A 21,615-nucleotide genomic window follows, 5' to 3' on the forward strand; every position below is an offset into this window, starting at 1 on the left:
AAGTGTCGAAAAATGCAGTACTGCACAGATACTTAAGAGAGAATTAAAGACAGATAATGCAGCCTATAAAACCAGGCTACACTGTCCAGTACTTCAATTAGAAATTCCACCAAAAATCCACAAACAGCAAAGCCTGTCCAGATTTCCCTTGCCTCAACAGCAAAACCCCTCTGGAATGATAGAGAGGAAGACCTGGACAGACAATCCCCATAGGCTGCCATTATGTGGCTCAGAACAAGATACTGTGCCTTTAAGAGAACTTTCCAGAACTTCACAGTATCCCAGAATGCACTGCAGGTCCCTTTTACTTTCAGTTCTTTTTTCTGGCTCCTGCAAGCAGAACCCTGGAGCATTGAGCTCTCCCTTTTCAAGGGTTTATTGGTGATTTTTTCACTTTTTTGTCAAGTTGGAGTGCTTTTCTAAAGTACTTTGGTGCTTTCTTCCCGTTAATCCTTTGGTGCACTCTTTGATTGTCATTATGCCTGCATTATTCGACAAATGTCCAGAGTGCTCCAGGAAGAAGGCCAAATCGGATCCACATGAGGTGTGTATCCTCTGCCTTCCTTCTTCCCATGTCCCAGAGGAGTGTGTGATTCGTCAGGGCTTCTCTGGCAGGACCCTGAAGGACAGAAAGAAGATCAGGCTTCAGGGCCTTGAGGAAAGAAGGCTGAAGGCGCAAGTTGGGTCTGGAGGGGCTTCCTCTGCCCGTGCTGAGGCCTCTGGGGGGCTCCCCAGGGGCAGGAAGACCAGGAAGCGTCACCATTCTCCGTCTGGGTCGATTGCACTGTCTACGACGTCGAGAGGGATGACTACAGTCTGTTCCCCGTCTCCCCAGGGCTCTGGGTCGAAGAGACGTCGACGTCGAAGGAACTGAACAGACCGCCGTCGAGGTCCCTGTGACGATTTCGTCGTCATCGGAGACGGAGTCAACGTCGAGTGATCGCCGTCGAAAGGCCCAGCGTCGGCGCTCACCGTCGAGGCGACACAGCCGTTCGCCGTGGGTGAAAAGGAGAAGATCGTCGTCGAGGGGATCTTCGTCGTCGAAGAGAAGTTCGCCGTCAAGGCACAGATCGGCGTAGAGGCGAAGGAGGTCGCCGTCGAGGCGCAGGAAGTCGCCGTCGAGGCGAAGGAGGTCGCCGTTGAGGCGAACGAGGTCTACGTCGAGGCAAAGGCATTCGCCGTCGAGGGATAAACGGTTGTCGTCGAGGAAAAGACGCTTGCCGTCGAAGGACCGACGCTCGCCGTCCGGTCGCCGTTCTTCGACGCCGAAGAGACGGGGGAAGGAGATCTGGCGCCATGGGAGGTTTGCCAATGTCCCAGGCTGGAAAGGAAGGCGGATCACCGGGGTCGGTGTACTCCATGGTGTATACACCTTCACAGAGGCCGGTTACACCCCGCCTCCATTACCGAGGGGACTCCCTCTGAGGGCCCCTACGCCTCCTCCTCTACCACCACTTCCTCAACCTATGCCTCGACCTCAGCTGCCAGCAGACAGGCTGCCTCCGGTCCCTCCGAGGTCGGTCTCACTGCCCCGACTTCCGACTCCTCCCAAGGGGACCCCTCAGCCGAGGGCCCCGGCCAAACCTAAGTCGCCCGCTCCGGTGGAACCGGCGGATCGACCGAAGCCAAAGAGGTCGCAATCACGCTCTGGACGGAGGGGGAGATCGAGGAGTCGACGTAGATCCTCCACCAGGTCAAGACGTCACCATAGGAGGCGTGGATCGAGGTCCCGTACGGACTCCTCCAGGTCCAGGACCAGGACCTATTCTCCGACCTTGTCGGAATCCCCAGGGACAATGGTGTCTCCGGTGGACGACATCAGCACGTTCCAGGATGTTCTCCTGAGGGGGGCAGCGAAATTGGGAATCACGGTGACGGCTTCAACACCTACAACGTCCGTGATCTTTGAGACGCTTCACAAGAAGCATTTGTCTCGCCCTCTACTGCCACTGGTACCTGGTTTGGTAGAGCCTGCGGAGGAGCTGTTCCTCATGCCAGCGGTGGCGAAGGCCGCTCCCTCCCGACTTCTGAAGAAGTACAGGGCCCCGGATTCGGACCCGGCTTTTCTGCGGATAGACCCGGTTCCGGACTCTGTTATAGTGACGGCGGCCAGGAAGCTGCATTCTACCTCCCCGTCTTCAACCGTGCCGCCCGATAAGGAGAGCCGATGGATCGACTCGGCTGGTAGGAAGGCTTGTGGGACGGCATCCACGGCCATAAAGGCATCCAGCGATGCAGCGTTACTAGGGCGGTATGACCGTGCCCTGTGGGAATCCCGTCAACAGTTCACAGAACTCTTGCCAAGAGATAAGAGGGAGATACTCAAAGAGGGGATGCTGGTTTCAAACCAGGTCATCAGCGCGGCTGCGGATGTATCTCTTCTGGCTGCCCATGGGTACTGTCATGGGATCAACCAGCGGCGCCATGCTTGGCTCAGGCTCACGTCACTCAAGCCGGAGGCCCAGCAGCGGGTGGCCAATCTGCCCTTCTGGGGGGAGACCCTGTTCGGCAAACATGCCGATGATGAGATGGCCCGCATGAAGGCGGAGGCGGAGACCCTGACGGCTGTGGGCTTGGAGAAGCCCAAAGAAAAGAAAGCCTACCGCCCATTCCAGAGACGGTTCGGTGCACAGGGAAGAGGACGAGGGCAGACTTCGGGACAGCAGCAGCAGCAATAGCTGCAGCAGTTCCGGAGACCCTTCCAGAAGCGCCAGAAGGGTAGAGGGGCACAGCAGTCCTCTACAGCGAACAAGGGCCCGGCCGGGTCTCGACCCTGAGCGGTTACTTCCCCTTCATCCGTTACCCGCTCCGGTGGGGGGAAGCGTTCAACTTTTTCTGGCAGAGCGGAGAAAAATTACTCAGGACAAGTGGGTGCTGAATATTGTTTGCAATGGATATAGTCTTCGGTTCACCAGCCCGCCTCCATCGATTCCTCCGGTCAGCTCGCAGTTTCAACTGCGCGAGCTCCAGGCGGAGGCTGATATCCTGTTAAGGAAAAGGGCGATAGAAGACGTACCTCTGTCTCAAAGAGGAAGAGGTCTGTACTTCGGTTCTTCCTGGTTCGCAAGAAGGACAAGAACGAGTTCAGGCCCATGCTAGACTTGCGACAGGCAAACAAGGGGATTCGCAGAGAGAAGTTTTGCATGCTGTTGTTGCATCAGATTTATCCTCAGTTGCAACAGGGAGACTGGCTATGTGCAATAGACCTACAGGATGCGTACTTCCATGTGCCCATTGCACACAAACCCAGGAAGTTCCTGCGATTCCAAGTCGGCACCAATCATTATCAGTACACAGTACTGCCATTCGGACTGAAGTCTGTGCCCAGAACATTCTCGAAGTGCATGGCAGTGGTAGCAGCACACCTAAGGAAGAACAAGGTGTTTGTCTACCCGTATCTGGACGATTGGTTGATCAAGACCTCCTCCTTCTCGGAAGCTCAAGCACACTTCCAGAAGACGTGCGTTCTCTTGAACAAGCTGGGGTTGCACATCAACATGTCCAAGTCTGTCCCGACTCCGGTCCAGTGCATTCAGTACTTGGGAGCCACCATCAATACGCTGTCGGCAAGCGTGTCTCCTTCGGAGGAGCGACGATTATCACTTTTCCGGAAGGCTCAGGCTCTTATGACAACTCCATCTACAACAGTGAGGATGGTGTCTTCTCTACTGGGATCGATGGCTTCTTGTATCTTCCTCACGCCACACGCACGACTGCACATGAGACCGTTGCAGGAGTGCTTGGAGGATCAGTGGGATCAGAGGAAAGGATCTTGGGACGACAAGATAAGACTGTTGCTGCATGCGCTTCAGTCTCTGAAGTGGTGGTGTTCAGCGGAGAATCTCCTCAGAGGGGTTCCCTTCCACAAGGACATTCCCACTCAGACTATCGTGACGGATGCTTCTCTCCACGGCTGGGGGCTCGCATTCCGGAGACTTACAGATTCAAGGAACGTGGTCCCCGACGGAGTCCACGTATCACATCAATTTCCTGGAACTCGGAGCGGTTCACTTGGCGCTGAAGGCCTTTCATCCGTCCTTACGGTCCAACTCTCTGCTTGTACAGACGGACAATACGACCACAATGTATTACCTCAACAAGCAGGGGGGCTCGAGATCACGCACTCTGTCGCAGGAGGAGCAGGCGATCTGGCGATGGCTTCTGGCCAGGGGACTGACGATAACGGCTACCCATCTACCAGGTGTGCAGAATGTTCAGGCGGACGCACTGAGCAGACTGATTCAGGAAAACCACGAATGGGTCATAAACGATGAAGTACTAGGAGAAGTCTTCGCAAGGTGGGGGACTCCAGACATAGATCTGTTTGCCACCGCCGAAAACAGCAAATGCCGAGTGTTAGAACCGGCTGTCTCTAGTTGGCAGAGGTATACACTTCTGACAAATAGGGACACACCTTTTCTAGTCAGGGCAAGGGGATCACACCCTTTGATAACCCCTGCTCACCCCCTCGGTAGCTTGGCAGAGCAGATAGGCTTATCTCAGAGGCTGTGCGTTAAGCATTTATGACCACATACAGTAATAAAGTGAATACACTACAAATGGACACGACACAGTAGTATTATAAAAATAAGTATTTTTATATAAGGCTTAGCACAAGACCAAAGAACGACAAAAATGTACACAATCTTAATAAATACTCGGGGAAGGGAAAAAGGATAGTTCAAAGGTAGTTTCTTCTTTAGCACAAAAGTCTTTAGTATCAAAGCAAATCTTCTTCTTGGAAACACAGTTCTTAGCAACAGGGTAACCCACACGGGGGCTACACGACGTCGAGGCAAAGTTAATCCAAAGGTTCGGCGTCGACCGCGAGGGGCGCTACGTCGAGCCCGGAGTAACACGGACCCCCAACAACACAGTACCTTTGGAAAATGAAGCACACGATGATCAGCGGCGTCGAGCAATCCGGCGTCGCGTCTTCGGTGTCGATCAGGCCTCAGCAGGCGTCGTTGTCGATGATGCAAATGCTTCTCTCTCTATCGCACTCCACCTCGTTTCCCTGGGAAGTAACCTCCTACTGATGAAGGCTACAGGCAAGTCTCGGCCCTCTTCATTCACCTGAGCTAGAACAGCCCCCACGCCATGCTCTGAAGCGTCCGTCTGGACAATAAATTCTTTCGAGAAGTCGGGTGCCTGGAGTATAGGTGCTGTGCACATTGCAGTTTTCAGGGTGTCGAAGGCCGTTTGACAGGCATTAGTCCAGATCACGTTTCGTGGCTGCTTCCTGGAAGTCAGCGAAGTCAAGGGGTGCACAATGTTACCATAATCCTTGACAAACCTCCTGTAATAACCCGTGAGTCCTAAGAAGGCTCTCACCTGCGTTTGGGTTTTGGGCGGCGCCCAAGCCAGGATGGTATCAATCTTGGGTTGCAGGGGGGCAACCTTGCCGCTCCCTACTTGGTGCCCCAAGTACACCACAGAACCCTGCCCAATCTGGCACTTACTGGCTTTGATTGTGAGGCCTGCTCCGCGCAGGGCCAACAACACTTCTTGGAGGTGGCGCAAGTGTTCCTCCCAGCTGGCGCTGAACACTGCGATGTCGTCCAGGTAGGCGGCACTGAAATCCTCCAGTCCAGCCAAGACCTGGTTGACCAACCTCTGGAAGGTGGCAGGGGCATTCTTCATCCCAAAGGGCATCACCCGGAACTGGTATAGCCCATCTGGTGTGGAGAATTCTCCTTTGCCCCATCAGTCAAGGCGATCTGCCAGTACCCAGACGTTAGATCAAACGTACTAAGGTACCGGGCAGCCCCCAACCGATCGATGAGCTCATCAGCTCTGGGGATGGGGTGCGCGTCAGTCTTCGTGACCGAATTGAGTCCTCGGTAATCCACGCAGAACCGGAGTTCTGGTGAAGCACCAGGCGCTGCAGCCTTCGGGACCAAGACCACTGGGCTGGCCCAAGGACTGCTAGAGGACTCAACCACCCCTAACGCAAACATTTTGGAGACCTCCTCCTTAATGTAAGCTCGGACCTTGTCAGTCACCTGTAAGCCGTGTGCTTCACAGGAGGGCTGTCTCCGGTGTCAACGTCATGGACACACCAATGAGTGACACCCGGAACCAAGGAAAACAGATCCGGGAATTGTCCCAACAGGTGGCGACAATCCTGTTTCTGCTCAAGGGTCAGTGTGTCAGAGAGGACCACACCATCCACTGACCCGTCTTGCTCTTTAGCACACAGGAGGTCAGGAAGAGGCTCACTCTCCTCCTCCATTCCAGCATCTGTAGCTAGGAGCATGCCCATTTTGGACCTTTCTAAGTGGGGAAACGGTCCAGTCCACCTGTCCTTGAGCGCACAAGGTTCCACAGGGGACATGACCCACACTTCTTGACCAGGCTGAAGCTCTACCAGAGTGGCATTCCGGTCGTACCAACGCTTCATCTCCTCCTGGCTGGCCTCCAGATTTGCCTGCGCAAGTTCTCTGAAGCACCGAGTCTGGTTCCGAAAGGCCAGCATGTAGCTGTATACATCCTGGGGAGGTTTCCTGGGAGATTGCTCCCAGCCTTCCTTGACCAGACTCAAAGGCCCTCTTACCGGGTGACCGTACAAAAGCTCAAAGGGGCTGAACCCTAGAGACTTCTGCGGCACCTCTCGGTAAGCAAACAACAGGCATGGCAAGAGGACGTCCCATTTCCGCCTCATTGGTTCTTCAAGACCCATGATCATGCCTTTAAGGGTCCGGTTGAATCTCTCAACCAGCCCATGTCCTTTGAGGGTGGTAAGGAGTGGTGAACTTGTAGGTTACCCCACACTCCTTCCACAGAGACTTCATATAGTTCGAAATGAAGTTGGTGCCTCGGTCTGACACCACCTCTCTGGGGAACCCCATCCGGGAGAAAACACCCATCAGTGCCCGTCCCACCACGGGGGCCGTCACTGTTCTGAGAGGGATGGCTTCCGGGTACCGCGTGGCATGGTCCACCAAGACCAGGATGACCCTGTTGCCCAGGGCTGTCTTGGGGTCCAGGGGCCCAACAATGTCGATACCCACCCGGTCAAAGGGGGTACTGACCACTGGAAAAGGTTGGAGGGGAGCCTTCTGCTTCCTTCCGCTTTTCCCACTTGCCTGGCAAGTGTGACAAGTCTTGCAATGGATGTCTACATCCCTTCGCATCTGAGGCCAATAAAAATGGGTGACAAGCCTGTTATAGGTCTTGTCCTGCCCCAGATGTCCAGCTAACGGAACGTCATGAGCCAAACCCAGTAGGAAGGCTCTAAAGCGCTGGGTTACCACCAGAACACGGGCTGACCCAGGCTCAGCAGCCTTAGGCTCGCTATACAGGAGGTCGTTCTCCCAGTACACAAAATGTGACCCTGACTGATCACCTGAGGATTGGGCTGAGGCCTGCTGCCTCATGCCCACAAGAGAAGGGCACACCTTCTGTTCCGCACAGAATTCCTCCCTGGAGGGACCACCATCCTGCTGCCAATGGGTCAGCTCGGGCAGGTCTCCCAGTTCGGCAATTTGTTCCCCTGTGGGCTCCAGGGCATCCCCCTCAGGGTCTACCTCCTCCTGGACCACGGGAACTACGGGGGCCGGTTTCCCGCGCCTCCTGCCTCTTCTCTTCACAGCTGGGTCCTGGGCCGTACTTTCAGGCTCCGGGACCCCATCAACACCCTTACTCGCTGTCATCGAACGAGTGGATGCACACACCCACTCTGGCACACCCAACATTTTCAAGTGCGCCTCTCTCTCCACCTTCGCCCAAGGGGAGTCTTCTAAATCATTGCCCAGGAGACAATCGGCAGGCATGGCGGGCCTCACAGCAACCTGAAGAGTACCTGAAACTCCCCCCCATTCAAAGGAAACCTGAGCTACCTCACACTCTTTCTGGGAGTTGTCGGCAGCTATCACGGGGTAGAATGCGTGGGGAACCACCTGCTCTCTGGACACCAAGTGACACTTGACAGCTGCCACACTCGCTCCGGTGTCTCTGAGAGCTTCCACTCTATGGCCATTAATGGCCACCCACTGCCTATATTTACTAGTGTTGCTAGGCAGAGGGGGTGGAGGGACCATTTGCATGTCTCCTAGCGAGACCAGGGACATCTCTGCGGGACCCCTCCCACCATGGACAACCATCTCCTCCCCTCCCAGGGCTACACTCGCCAACTGACGGGGGTGGGGGGGGGTGCACGCGGCGGTGCATTCGAATCCTTTTTGGGACACTGGGGGTCATAAAACCGGTGTCCCACCTGCCCACAACCGTAGCAGGTTAGGGGGCCCCTATGAACAGGTTTACCCGTCGGGGCCCCTGGCTTCTTCTCAGGGGGAGCTGGGAACCTTTCCCTTGGTTCCCTTGGGGATTACTTTGGGGCCCTTTCTGAGACTCCTTCTGCTTACCCTTGTCCCCCCCACTCTTCTGCTGGGGACCCTGCCCACCTTTGGCTGAGTCTCCCACTGGACCCTTGTGGACCCTGGTACTGACCCAGCGGTCCGCCTCCTCAGCAAGTTTTCTAGGGTTAAATATCTTGCTATCAATCAGGTGCTGGCGCAGCTCTGGAAAACAGTTATTAGACAAATGCTCCCAAGCAAACAAATCATAAAGAGCTTCATAACTTTCCACTTTGCTGCCCTTTACCCAACCATCCATGGCTCTGCAAAAATAAGACACATATTCAACCCACGTCGTACCAGGCAACTTCTTACATTCTCTAAAAGCTTGTCTGTACTTCTCGGGGGTTAGGCCATACCGCAACATTAAAGCATCTTTCATATGAGTATACGACATCCTATCCGCAACAGGCATGTCTAACAGGGTATCTCTCCCCTCATTCACAAAGCAACCCCACTCCCCAATTCTTCTCAGGGACCTGGTGGGCCAACAATGCTAACTCATATGCTTTAAACCACTGACCAATATCTTCGTTCCTATGATAATCTTTTATCACATCTTTGGGAAAGTAAAACTTACTTTCTGCAGGCCCAGATGGAATGCTGCCACCAGAGGGATTCAATTCTAACTTCTTAGATTGGATGTCCAACTCCCTCAACTTGGTATCACGCTCCAAAGCAAACTTCTCTCTTTCAAAATCTAACCTTTTGGTCTCCAAATCAGCTTCTCTTCTACCTCTTGCATTTTCTAACTCCAGCTGCCCATTTATCTTTAGCCTTGCCATTTCCATGTTGTATGCTCGCTCCTTCGCCCTTTCTTCTCGTTCTTCAGGGGAAAGACCTTTGGAGGAAACACTGCTTCCGGGAGAGGACTCAGGCCCATTCGCTGGCGCCTACTCATCCCCTTCCACTGGCGGTACCACCACCGGATCAGTGGGATCTCTGGCTTCCAACCAGGCCTGCAATGCTTTGAGATAGGTTTCCTTAGCCTTGAGACCTTTGGTAGGAACTTTAAACTTCTTGCAAAAGGATTTCAACTCCTCCAATCTGTAGTCGTTTAACTTCGCTCTGTCGAATTCCTCCTCAACAACAACAACAGGGGTAGTGACTCCGGTGTCACTCATGGTCAAAACTGGCAGTGTTCAAAAAATCAAGTTTCAGAAAAGCGGAGAACCAAAAATAGGATCCTTCCCAATTAGATTGTGACTGCGCTATGGTCTGCTTTCACTACGTAGCGTTCACTAATCACTGCACATGAGTCATAAATGCAAGGTCCAAATCCTCACCGCTGCATCCAATGTTAGAACCGGCTGTCTCTAGTTGGCAGAGGTATACACTTCTGACAAATAGGGACACACCTTTTCTAGTCAGAGCAAGGGGATCACACCCTTTGATAACCCCTGCTCACCCCCTCGGTAGCTTGGTAGAGCAGATAGGCTTATCTCAGAGGCTGTGCGTTAAGCATTTATGACCACATACAGTAATAAAGTGAATACACTACAAATGGACACGACACAGGAGTATTATAAAAATAAGTATTTTTATATAAGGCTTAGCACAAGACCAAAGAACGACAAAAATGTACACAATCTTAATAAATACTCGGGGAAGGGAAAAAGGATAGTTCAAAGGTAGTTTCTTCTTTAGCACAAAAGTCTTTAGTATCAAAGCAAATCTTCTTCTTGGAAACACAGTTCTTAGCAACAGGGTAACCCACACGGGGGCTACACAACGTCGAGGCAAAGTTAATCCAAAGGTTCGGCGTCGACCGCGAGGGGCGCTACGTCGAGCCCGGAGTCACACGGACCCCCAACAACACAGTACCTTTGGAAAATGAAGCACACGATGATCAGCGGCGTCGAGCAATCCGGCGTCGCGTCTTCGGTGTCGATCAGGCCTCAGCAGGCGTCGTTGTCGATGATGCGGTTGCACAGAGTGAGCAGCGCTCACGGCGTCGAGAGGGCACGAGGGCGATGCGATCAGCAGCGGTGCGGACACGAGGTCCCTTGGAGCTGGAGCCGTACTCCCACTCACTGGCGTTGCTGCTGGCATCGGTCGGGCCCGGCGGCCGGTCGTCGAGGAAGCGGGACACTGGGGCCGTTACCCACTATGTCGAGCTGGATTCGGCGACGTCCGTCGGCGTCGAGGTTGCCGGCTCTTTCAGAGGTGCTGGATTCACAGGTTCCAGCAAACAGCACTTTAAGCAGATGAAGTCCTTTAGCCCTGTGACTTCAGCAGGAGACTGGCACTCTTCCAGTCCTTGGAGATTTTCTTAGCAAGCGTGAGAGTACACACACAGTTCCTCTCTCCTGGTTCCTTGGCAAAAATAAAGAAGCACTACAGGATTCCCCCTACAAACAGCACACTGGCAGAAGGGGTAGGCAAGTCCTCAGATCAGCAGGCCTCTTGTCTTTGGTTACAGGGTTCCTTGTCAGAAGTGATCTGCCTTCGTAGTTCAGGGGTCCTTCTCTTATACCCCTTTTCGGCTTTGATCCCTTTGTCCATGCAGGGGACTTTCCCAACATCCTGGGTCTGTTGTGGGTGGAGCCAGGCAGAAGCACCTGGCTTATTCACTGAGCAGGGCTGGGTCCTCAGACGCCCAGCAGGAGGTGGAGCCAGCATTGACACTGGCAGGAGCAGAGCTATCGGCCTCCTGGCAGGAGGTGGGGCTAGGATCGTCCATGGCAGGCACAGAGCCATCAGCCGCTTGGCAGGAGGTGGAGCCAGCATTGTATCAGGCAGGGCAGGCTATCAGCAACTACTCTCCCCCTACTCTCAACGCAAATGTCCCACTCATCCCACACTGACTCATCCAGACCTGTGGAGCTACCCAGCTCCTGTCACACACACGCAAGACCAGCAGAAACCAGATATGGTTAGACAAGAAAATAGACACTTTCTAAAAGTGCTATTTTCGAACCCAGAGTCCAAAAACCATCCACACCAACGGATGCGTAATTAAACCCCGAGTTCAGGGATACCAAACTCGACATTGCACCACGCTCCCTGAGCCAGCTAGGATCATAGCATTAATAATCCCGGCGGCCCATTCTAACTAATGGAGAGCAGGCTACCTCGCAATAGTGAAGAACGAAGATGGCTGTAATTCACTATTAGGACATGCCAACTTGGTCAGGCGTGTCCTACCTTATACTTACAATGCACCCTGCCCGTGGGCCTACCATAGGGGTGACTAACATGAAGTCAAGGGAAGGTTTGAGGGGCTGGCAAGTAGGTATACTTGCGCAGCCTGCGTGACAGCACTAGGCTGCACGTGGGTCTCGCAATGACCGACCCGTAGACATTCTTTTACGAGGCCGCTCCTGTGGGTGGCACAACACGTGCTGCAAGCCCACGAGCGGCATTTGTATTTACAAGCCCCGGCACTCCTGGTGCACTAGACTAGGGGCTGACAGTAAACCAAATAAGCTAAACATGGATACAATAGATACATCAATTTAACATAGGGAGCACTTGCGCTGTGGCACTGATCAGCAGTGACACAGCGCCCAAAGCATATACCAGCAAAACATCGAAAAACAGTGGAGGCAAACAGAAAAAATGGAGGAGAGACTCAAGCCAATGATGTCAGGTCTAACACCGAGACTTCGCCTCCAGGTACTACCAGCAGGGGACGCTGGGGAATGCTCTATGGATCGACTGGTCGAACAGCTTTCTGTACGCTTTTCCACCCATTCTCTTGATTCTGGCAGTGCTCATCAAGCTGTCCCAGTCCAGGGAACGGATGATCCTGATTGCCCCGGAATGGCCCAGGCAGTGGTGGTTCACAGACCTGCTTCACCGGTCTCTCCTTCCTCACATACGGTTGCCTTGCAGGCCGGACCTTCTCACGAAGTTCGGGGGGCAGATGTTGCACCCCAACCTCTTGTCTTTGAGTTTGGCAGCATGGCTCCTGAGATAGTGCAGTATGGCCATTTGAATCTACCCGAAGATTGTATGGACATATTGAAGGAGGCTAAGCGACCTTCCACTCGGACTTCCTATGCTTACAAGTGGAAGAGGTTCTGTATCTGGTGCAAGTCCAAGAACTATGACCCGACGACGTGCAAGGAAGATGTCATCCTTCCTTACCTTCTGTATTTGGCGCAGTCTGGCCTTAATGTTCACTCCATTAAGGTTCATCTCGCTGCATTGACTGCCCTTCACAGACTTCCTTCTTCCAGATCCCTGTGATCAAGGATTTTTTGGAAGGCTTGAAGAAAGTATTCCCTCCTGTCAATCTTCCTTCGCCTTCATGGGAATTGAATGTGGTGCTGTCCAGGTTGATGAAGGAGCCTTTTGAACCTATTCATAAGGCTTCGTTGTAGCACCTGTCCTGGAAGGCGGCGTTCCTCGTGTCCATTACATCGGCCCGCACGGTGGGTGAAATTCAGGCGTTGTGTTGCCAAGAACCTAATACTGTATTTCATGCTGCTAAGGTTGTTATGCGTACTCGCCCTAAATTTCTTCCCAAGGTTATTTCTGATTTTCATGTCAACCAGACTATGACTTTGCCTACGTTTCTTCAGAATCCTTCATCTCCAGCGGAAAAGTCTTTGCATTCACTGGATGTTAGGAGGGTGTTGAAATTTTATCTGGATAAGACCAAAGATATTCGTAGGTCAGACCAATTGTTTATCAATAATGGATCAGTCAGGACGGGTCTTGCTACCTCTAAATAGTCCATCTCTAGGTGGATTGTGTCCTGCATACAACTGTGTTACCAAAAGGCTAATAAGACCTTAGGGGGTAAACCTAAGGCTCATTCCACCAGGGGCAAAGCTGCCACAATTGCAGAAATCTGCAAGGCGCCACTTGGAAGTCGGTCCATACCTTTGCTAAGCATTACTGCCTGGACACTGATGCCAGGGCAGACGCTCAGGTTGGGCAGGCTTCGCTGCGAAATCTGTTAGCACAATAGTGGTGTTATTTCTCGTTTCGCCACCGCCGCTTTGGTGTGGGGATGGGCTTGCCATTCTATTCACTAGATTATGACTATACACAGAGATCCCCTACTACAGAAGGAGTAGTTTCTGTCCTGTAACTCCAGTTCTGTAGTATGGGTATCTCTGTTATAGTCATAAGCGCCCGCCCTCCTCCCCGGTGGAGAGAGATATTCATGTAAAGGAATGCTACAGGTCTGGCGTGTTACGCCTTCAAAAAGAACTGAAAGTTAAAGGGACCTGCAGTGCATTCTGGGATACTGTGAAGTTCTGGAAAGTTCTCTTAAAGGCACCGTATACTGTTCTGAGCCACATAATGGCAGCCTATGGGGCTTGTCTGTCCAGGTCTTCCTCTCTATCATTCCAGAGGGGTTTTGCTGTTGAGGCTAGGGAAATCTGGACAGGCTTTGCTGTTTGTGGATTTTGGGTGGAATTTCTAGTTGAAGTACTGGACAGTGTAGCCTGGTTTTATAGGCTGCATTATCTGTCTTTATTTCTCTCTTAAGTGTCTGTGCAGTACTGCATTTTTCGACACTTTAAGAGATTATTTTTGATTGCTCCGGGGTCCACGCACATGGGCGGGACTATTCCCTAGATTATGACTATAACAAAGATACCCCTACTACAGAACTGGAGTTACAGGACAGAAACGACTCCTTTTTGTTTATTCGGCGTAAAGTGCTTTGCCATAGTCGAGTCTGCTGGTGACGAGGGCGTGGGTGACAGTTTTTGTATGCTCAATGGGGATCCATTTGAAGGTCTTACATAGGAGGCGGAGGGTGTGGAAGCAGGAGGATCTGACTGAGATGATCTGGCGGTCTATTTTGAGCTCGGAGTCTAGGATGAGTCCAAGGTTGCATGCGTGGTCCGTGGGGGTGTGTGGGCTTCCGAGGGCAGGGCGCCACCAGGTGTCATTCCATGTATTGGGGTGTGGGTCAATGATGAGTACTTCTGGTTTGTAGGTATTGAGTTGTAGGCACTAGAGTCAGCACTTCTATAATTAACACTATTAAGTTGTACAACAATGTATGTACTCTACTCCACTATATGGCACTCCAATGTATGTCTTAACGCCACTAAACTCAGCGTTATTACACTCATCTGATAGAGACTGCTAGTCGCAGATTCCTTACCTTAGAATTATCCCGAGGCATCAGACTGGATCCGGAAATTGTTCCTGAACAGTAACCCTGTGCGCTGGTAGGTGGCATCGTTCAGCTCCATGTGGCGTCATCTGCACCAGAATTGACATGCTCAGTACCTATATCGGCACTACCCAAGGGCGTTGACGTCAGTTCTTTGTTTTTTTATAATCCAGTCAGTCAACACAGATGTGGGAAGACTACCCCTTAGTCAATTTGTGACAAACGTTTTTTTGTGTTTTGAGTTTTTTTTCCTCCTGTCGTGGCAGGAATGTCATCAAAGAAGGCTAGCTTCAGGCCCTGTAATGCCTGTCACCGCTCGATGTCAGTGATGGATCCACACTTTCTATGCCTCTGGTACGATGATGACCTGAAGGCTTGTTCTGACTGCCGCGCAATGTACCCGAAAGCCTTGAGGGAGCGATCCCTCAAACTCCTGGTGGCTCGACATCAGGAGGAAGGTCCCTGGAGTTGCTGGGGAGTCAGAGATCCTCATTGCACTTGAAGTCATCAGGTCACTCAGTTACGTCCCACCACAAGAAGAAGAGGTCAAAGTGTGATTTTACCCTTGTTTGTTGGCCAATGAGACTTGTGATTGTCACTCGAAGCCTGGCTCCACGGTTGAGCTAGCACCTTGGCTGACTCTGCATCTCCCTGATTTTCTAGTAGCCGGAGCACTCCATCTCAATTGAAAGAACTTTAGGAGGCTATTTACCACATATTTGGTGGGCGTTTCTACCCTCCAGCATGTCTTCGACCCCCACTTGTTTTGGAGCGGCCCCTACTTGATCCACACCAGCAGCCCAAGCACCAGTTGGCTCCCAAGGATCCACAGATGGATACAAATCCATGTTGGTCGTGCCATGTCCACTGGCGCCAGTCCAGAGGCCGACGCTCCCGCCGTCTGCCAGTGACATCTTCCCCATGTATATCCCTGACTCCAACGTGGAGCTGGAGGGGCGTCAACCTAATCTGGTGCCAACTGAAGTCATGCCTTCCAGGTCAGTGCATGAGCCCTATTCTAATGGGCTAGGACTCCCGTAAGATTGGGATGAGTCACTTGACCCTGAAGACTATAAGCTATGATACTAACACAGACAGGTGTGAGGATTTGACAGTCATCAGCGGACTGGATACTTCTCTAGATACTGGCATGCTTTTTTTCCCAACGTGGCTATAGAGAAGGGGGCTTCATTTGCAAAGCTGGTGAGGAAGGCGGTTAAGGTCCTGGACCTAAGCTTGCCCTCGGTGACTGTCGAGACTAATGTTTATATGGAAGTGCTTAAGCCAGGAGTGTCCTCTTCAGACCTGCTCCTGTTTAATGAAGCACCTACTGATATTGTGATTTGGACCTGGTTCAAGCCCAACAAAGGGCCTACTGTGAACAGGACAATAGCCCACTGGCCCACTCCAGGGGGTCCCAAATTCCTCGCAGAACACCCTACCCCGGAGAGCTTGGTGGTCCCAGCCTCCACTTCCCATATAAATCCTGGTGCATTCCCGACCGCACCACTGGATCGGGAATCCAAGAGGCTAGACAACTTAGGCAACAAAATGTTTTCTTTCACCAGCCTGGCATTGCAGTTTGTGAACACCACATGACTTTTGGGGCTCTATTTCCACGGTCTGTGTTATACGGTTGCCAACAGTTCCGGAGGAGAGCCGAGCCGTGCTCACCCAGGCTGCTGACGATGGGAGGGATTCAGCCAAGTTCACCATTCGATGTAGTCTGGACACTACTGACTCACTGGGCATGAGGGTTTCATTGACGGTGGCCCTATGGCGCCATGCCTGGTTGAGAATTACCGGCTTTTCTGGGGATGTTGAAAAACAAGGAGAGAGGCTCCCCTACTTAAAAGGGACAGAGCCCCAACAGACTTAAAAGTAAAAAATAAATTCTCCCTTTTAAGATACTTCCAAGCATGTATACATAAACAGATATTCACACCAGTCATGTACAGTCATCAACTTGAACCGAGTGAACAAACACAGTAAACTAGGCGAGGGAATCCAATTGAGGGCGACTGGGAGTCACAATAAGACATAAGGGGACAGCCAAACAATATGATTTGTGTTTCCCCATGCTTTCTATAATATAGCTATGATTATACCAGATGACACTAACAACCGAATGATACCACAAACCCAGGGTAGAGATGGTAATTTAAATTGAAGGTGAGGAAATGGATTTGAGGGGGACACAATATTGTAAGTTAGAGACAAGTAAAAAACTGGAATTAAGTGACATCCCATACTTCCCTGTCTTTCGGCATGTATTATAACTACAGTGAAATTACATGTGGTTAATAAATTGATAAATTGATTTTTAGAGAAAGGTATCATTAAAAAGGCATCCCTCATTTTTGTCTTAGATAAAAAGCAGGTACAGAACAGCAATTTGGGGGGGCCCTATAACTAGGCTGTTCCATACAAGATGGTGGCACTGATGTGAATATCAGGGGTGTTTTTATGAATTTCCAAACTCCCCCTTCTTATATATATATACATTTTTTTATAAAAGAGTTGGCAGACGGAGATGGATTGCTGACCCTGGACTGGAGCATCTTTTTGATTAAATTCTAGAGGGACACAGTGGTGTCGAATAGGTATGTAGTCTACAGTTACATGGGTAAATAAAAGGCCTGTACTTGCGAATAAGGATGCATGATGAGGATATTTATACCTCCTTTTTTTTAGATACGGAAAGTCATCCATGAATAATTGGCATAATTAAATACAGCTTGTTACTGAGTGCATCTGCACCGGCAAGCTGCATCTAAAATAGTGCACAAGAGCATGAATAGACCTGAGGCTGCACCTGGTGATGGAAGCGGTATGGAGGCATGAGTGGTGGTAAACTCACTGAGGGATGTTGGAGCACTTATAGATAGTTTTTTTGTACAAAACTGTGCTATGTAAGTAATATATTTTGGATTTAAAAACTCATGCAATGATATTGGTAGACACAAACTGAATGTAGAGAATTGGATTATTGTAATATAATAGGCTTTCCATTATGTAAGGAAAAATTCTGTCATTTCTTTTATATAATAGGTTTTTTAAAAAAGTTTTTTTTTTTAAAACAGAAAGGAGAAGAGTGAATTACATGTTTCTCCTGATGAAGGTGGTCAGATTGATTTACTCCACCGAAACGCGCTGACGCTGGGATTTCTGTTAAATTTGTTAAAGACAGTAAAGATTTAAAGACAGAGAATTAACTTCTCTGTATTGTGCTTTCTATGGTTGCAAATTAACATCTAAATGACAAATGTGAGTGTCTCATTATATTCCTTTCCAGGGGTTGTTGAAATGTTGTTAATTTGTAAAAGTGTAAAAACATTCTGTTCTCTAAGGTATATTGTATGCATTTTAGGAAAATTTTTCAACTGTATTTTTTTATTATATTATTGTGGGATTTGTATTAAATATTTTCGTAAGTGCCTTGATATCTTGAGTCTGTGTGTTACCTTGTTGAGCAGTTGATGACTGTACATGACTGGTGTGGATATCTGTTTATGTATACATGCTTGCAAGTATCGTAAAAGGGAGAATTGATGTTTGACTTTTTCTGGGGATGTCCAAACATCACTGATGGATATGCCCTTTGATTCAGCACTGTAGTGTATTGAGGACAGCATGGCTATGGAAAGATTCATGGGCCTTTCCATGGCCACCTGTCAACCCCAATCTGCCTTTTGCTCCTTTCATGGCCTTGGAAGGGGCTTCCAGCCGAATCTAAACCTACCAAACCACAGCCACAGCAGCTCGCAAGATTTCCAGCCTTTGTGTGGCCAAGGATTGTCCCACACGCGACGAAACACGTGTCGGTTGGTTCTTTTGTATGAATATTAAAGACACCACCTACCTACGAGGGACTTGAAAAGACATTAAATTATTACTGTTCTATTTTTATGAGCTTTGTCCTCGCTTTCTAAAAGTCAGCACTGATATTGACTACATATATTTTCTAGAGTGTGCGGGGGTACGCCAGTTTCATGTTTGCAGAGTGGTTGTGTTTCCCCAACCCCTTCACTGGCCATTTTCTGCCCTGGGGACACCATTCCCTGAGGCGAGGCCTTTTTTCAGTGGTGGAGAGTGACCGATTTGGCCTCGTAAACCCCATCCCCCGGGCCCGGCCTCTACTGGGGGTGCCCCCAGGGCACCCATATACATCTGTTGGGAACCGTGGGGGGAGCCTCGAAGCCCCTGCGGTCCCCTGCCGGCTCCCTGCCTCCTGCGGAAGCCAGCATTGCTTTTACACAAAGAGAGCTGCTGAACATGTTGCTCCCTCTGTTTCAAAGGATTTGTTATGCCCTCGCTTGCTAGAAGTAGAGCCCAGTTTGCTATGGCTTGGCGGGAGAGGCAAGGCTCCTGACAAACCATAGCAGGATCGGGCCTGAAGGGTGGCGATCCCTAGGGCCATCTATTGCTCTAAGAGGGGTGCTGCGCGGTCCCCTTCTTCCTTATTGTAGGGCCGTCACTTGCCCGAGAACAGCCCCTGGAGGGAGTGGGGATGCTCAGCTCCCTTCCCATGTAAAAATAAATTAACTTGGCTCTGGGGAGGTGGTGGTCTCTGGGGCATAATAAGCCCCAGGAGGGGTGCCTTGCCGTCCCCTCCTTTATTTAAAAAATGCCCCGGACCTGGCCCACCAGGGTCTCATAATTAATGAAGCACGGAAGCCCATGCTTTTTTTCTCAATTTAGAAAAAAGGGGGGGTTTTGGACCCTGCAGGGGTTCTCTGTGAACCTAAGGTGTCAGGCTATTTCTACCCTGCTTCCTTTCCTTATTTTTTTGTAATGTTTTATCTGGGATGGAGATGGCGGCCAACACTTCCTGGTTTGAAGTGTTGGCAGCCAATCAGATTGCTCGAATGATGTCACCTCATTGGGATAGCTGTAAATTGGTGGACAAAAGTTAGATTTATTCCGCAGACCTGAGGGTTCTCGTCTTGTGGTCTCTTCTTTATCTTTAAAAAATGCTCTTAGCTGTATTTTCCGAAAGTGTTCCATAGCTTCCATTTGACCAAATCTGAATGCACCCGGGGAACAAATGTTAATCCTAAAACTAGTCCTAGTTGGGGGATGGCATGGTCCTATTCAAGACAAAGTCTGAGGGGTTGGGGGAGCCCAGGCCCTTGACCAACAGACCACTGCCCCTGGAAAAAATAATCCCTGTTGTCTAGTGAAAGCGGCTGGTGAGGGAGACCGCATTTACACCGCAGTCATCACATTGCAGTTCCTTTAGAACGTGGTTGTTACAACGACCGCGTTGTTAGAACGCGATGCCTTTAGATCGACTTGCTGTAGGGGGCGCTCTAACTTTAGTAATAGTATAATTTACTATTCCAACACCTTCCCTGCGCAGGCTGGAGTTGGAATAGTAAATTATACTATTCCCAAGTCCAGCGCTCCACCTACAGCAAGTTGATCTAATGACTTGCTATGTAAAGGTATCGAGTTCTAACAACGCGGTTGTTGTAACAACCGCGTTGTAAAGGAACGCGATGTGAAAGCATGCAGAGTAATGTGCTATATTACCCACTGTGATCGCCTGGTGCTTTGCAGTGAAAAGGAGATATTGATGAACAGCAGAGTATCTCAGCATTCCAAAAATATCTCTCTTTTGGAACATTAGTGGGAGAGTGGCGAACAGAATGGAGCTGTGTTCAGTCCTCTCCATGCTCCCAGGGACACCAGGAAGCCATTCCCTTAATCCTGCAAATGCAGGAAGGTCTACCCTTCCGTCCAGGAAGTGTGATGGGGGATCTGAGCAGCACACAACGACTGGAGATCATGTGCATAGCGCTCAAGGCGTTAATATGGAAAATGCACAACCAGTCATTGAATAACTCCTCACTGGATTTGGCTTCTTAAATACTTGATGGCAACTCATAATGTTTTTGAAATGGATTTATTTGACTTCATTATGGCACTTACCAAACCATTCCACTCTGATGTTTTTACCCAAAATCAATCAGAGTCTTACTAAAATCCCACATCCCCATTTAATTTCATTGTAAAACACACTAGGTCCGGTGTGCCATACTGCGGGCACCTCACAGAAGACGGATTAACTGTAAAATAGATTTTCTTAGATGCCTAGTTTATCGCATTCATTTATTCAAAAATCTACCCCTCCAAATTATTCCTGTCTCCCTTCAACACAGTTTTCAACCACTGACCCCATTTGAGATCACATTGCTTTTCGCTCTCTGTCAGCTTGCAACGTGTGCCCTGTTGTCTTGCTTCCTCTCCACCATACACTGCTTTGACTGGTCAGCCCCGCCCCAGCTCAGTCTTGCAATTGGGCTGGAGATGCCATTGACTTAAGCAGCCTCCCAGCCTCATTGATTTGAAAGAGTGATGCAAATGATGCCTGCAGCACTGCTGCTTCATACTTTTATGTTGAGACCGTGAAAATGTTTATTTAAGTGCGGAGGAAGCATAGAGCCTATGTCAGTGCAGGGTAAGATGTGTGCTCTATTAAGTGCAGGGTCAAATGTATGTTGGTGTAATTTCATGATTATTTTTTTGTCAGTAAATGTGAGATGTGTGATTGACGGTGAAGCGTGAGTGCAGGATGAGTGATAGGCTAATGTGAGAGCGAGGAGAGGGGTGAGACTCTGAGAGAGCAGTGGAAGGGGTTTGTTGGTGTAAGCACAAGGAGAAGAGTTTGCCTTTGTAAGCACAGGGGAAGGGTATGGGTGCGGGGAAAGCAGTGCACCAGTATGAATCCATTAAAGCCAGACCTATAGGCTTTTTGACTATTTTGTTCTTGGTGCTGTTGGTGACCTCCCAGTTTCTTAAGGAACAAACATGCCTTGCTGTTGGCAAGGTTTTTAACCTTGGTAAAGAGGCTGAATCACTCCTTTTATATAAGGAGGCCTTCACCAGCCTTGATTAGCTGAGCAGAGGTGCCAACAGTGGTAGCACGAGGCAGCTCTCATTCCTTTTCTGCTAAGTTCAAGAAGCAATGATAGACACATGTTTTTTGTTTAAGTGTGACATTTCTCGTTCTTTAGTTTATCTGTACTTCGCCTGTTGACACTGAATAGGTCACTGGAAATGATTTAATTTGTTGTATATGCTATACAGGAAATTTTAAAGCTTGATGTTGCTGTTCCAACATTTTTTTAAATGCTTTTTTTAATTGCTGCTATACTATTCATTTTC

The 21,615-nt window shown here is 50.1% G+C and overlaps 1 protein-coding gene across 1 annotated transcript in view; it reads left to right on the forward strand.

The window, feature by feature from the left end:
- The window catches only part of RIPK2 (receptor interacting serine/threonine kinase 2), a 294,374-nt gene that overhangs the window by 265,319 nt on the left and 7,440 nt on the right, over nt 1-21,615 (forward strand). The gene's annotated exons all lie outside the window — the stretch shown is intronic.

The sequence above is a fragment of the Lissotriton vulgaris genome, chromosome 4_1, assembly GCF_964263255.1.
Source record: "Lissotriton vulgaris chromosome 4_1, aLisVul1.2, whole genome shotgun sequence".
NCBI lineage: Eukaryota > Metazoa > Chordata > Amphibia > Caudata > Salamandridae > Lissotriton > Lissotriton vulgaris.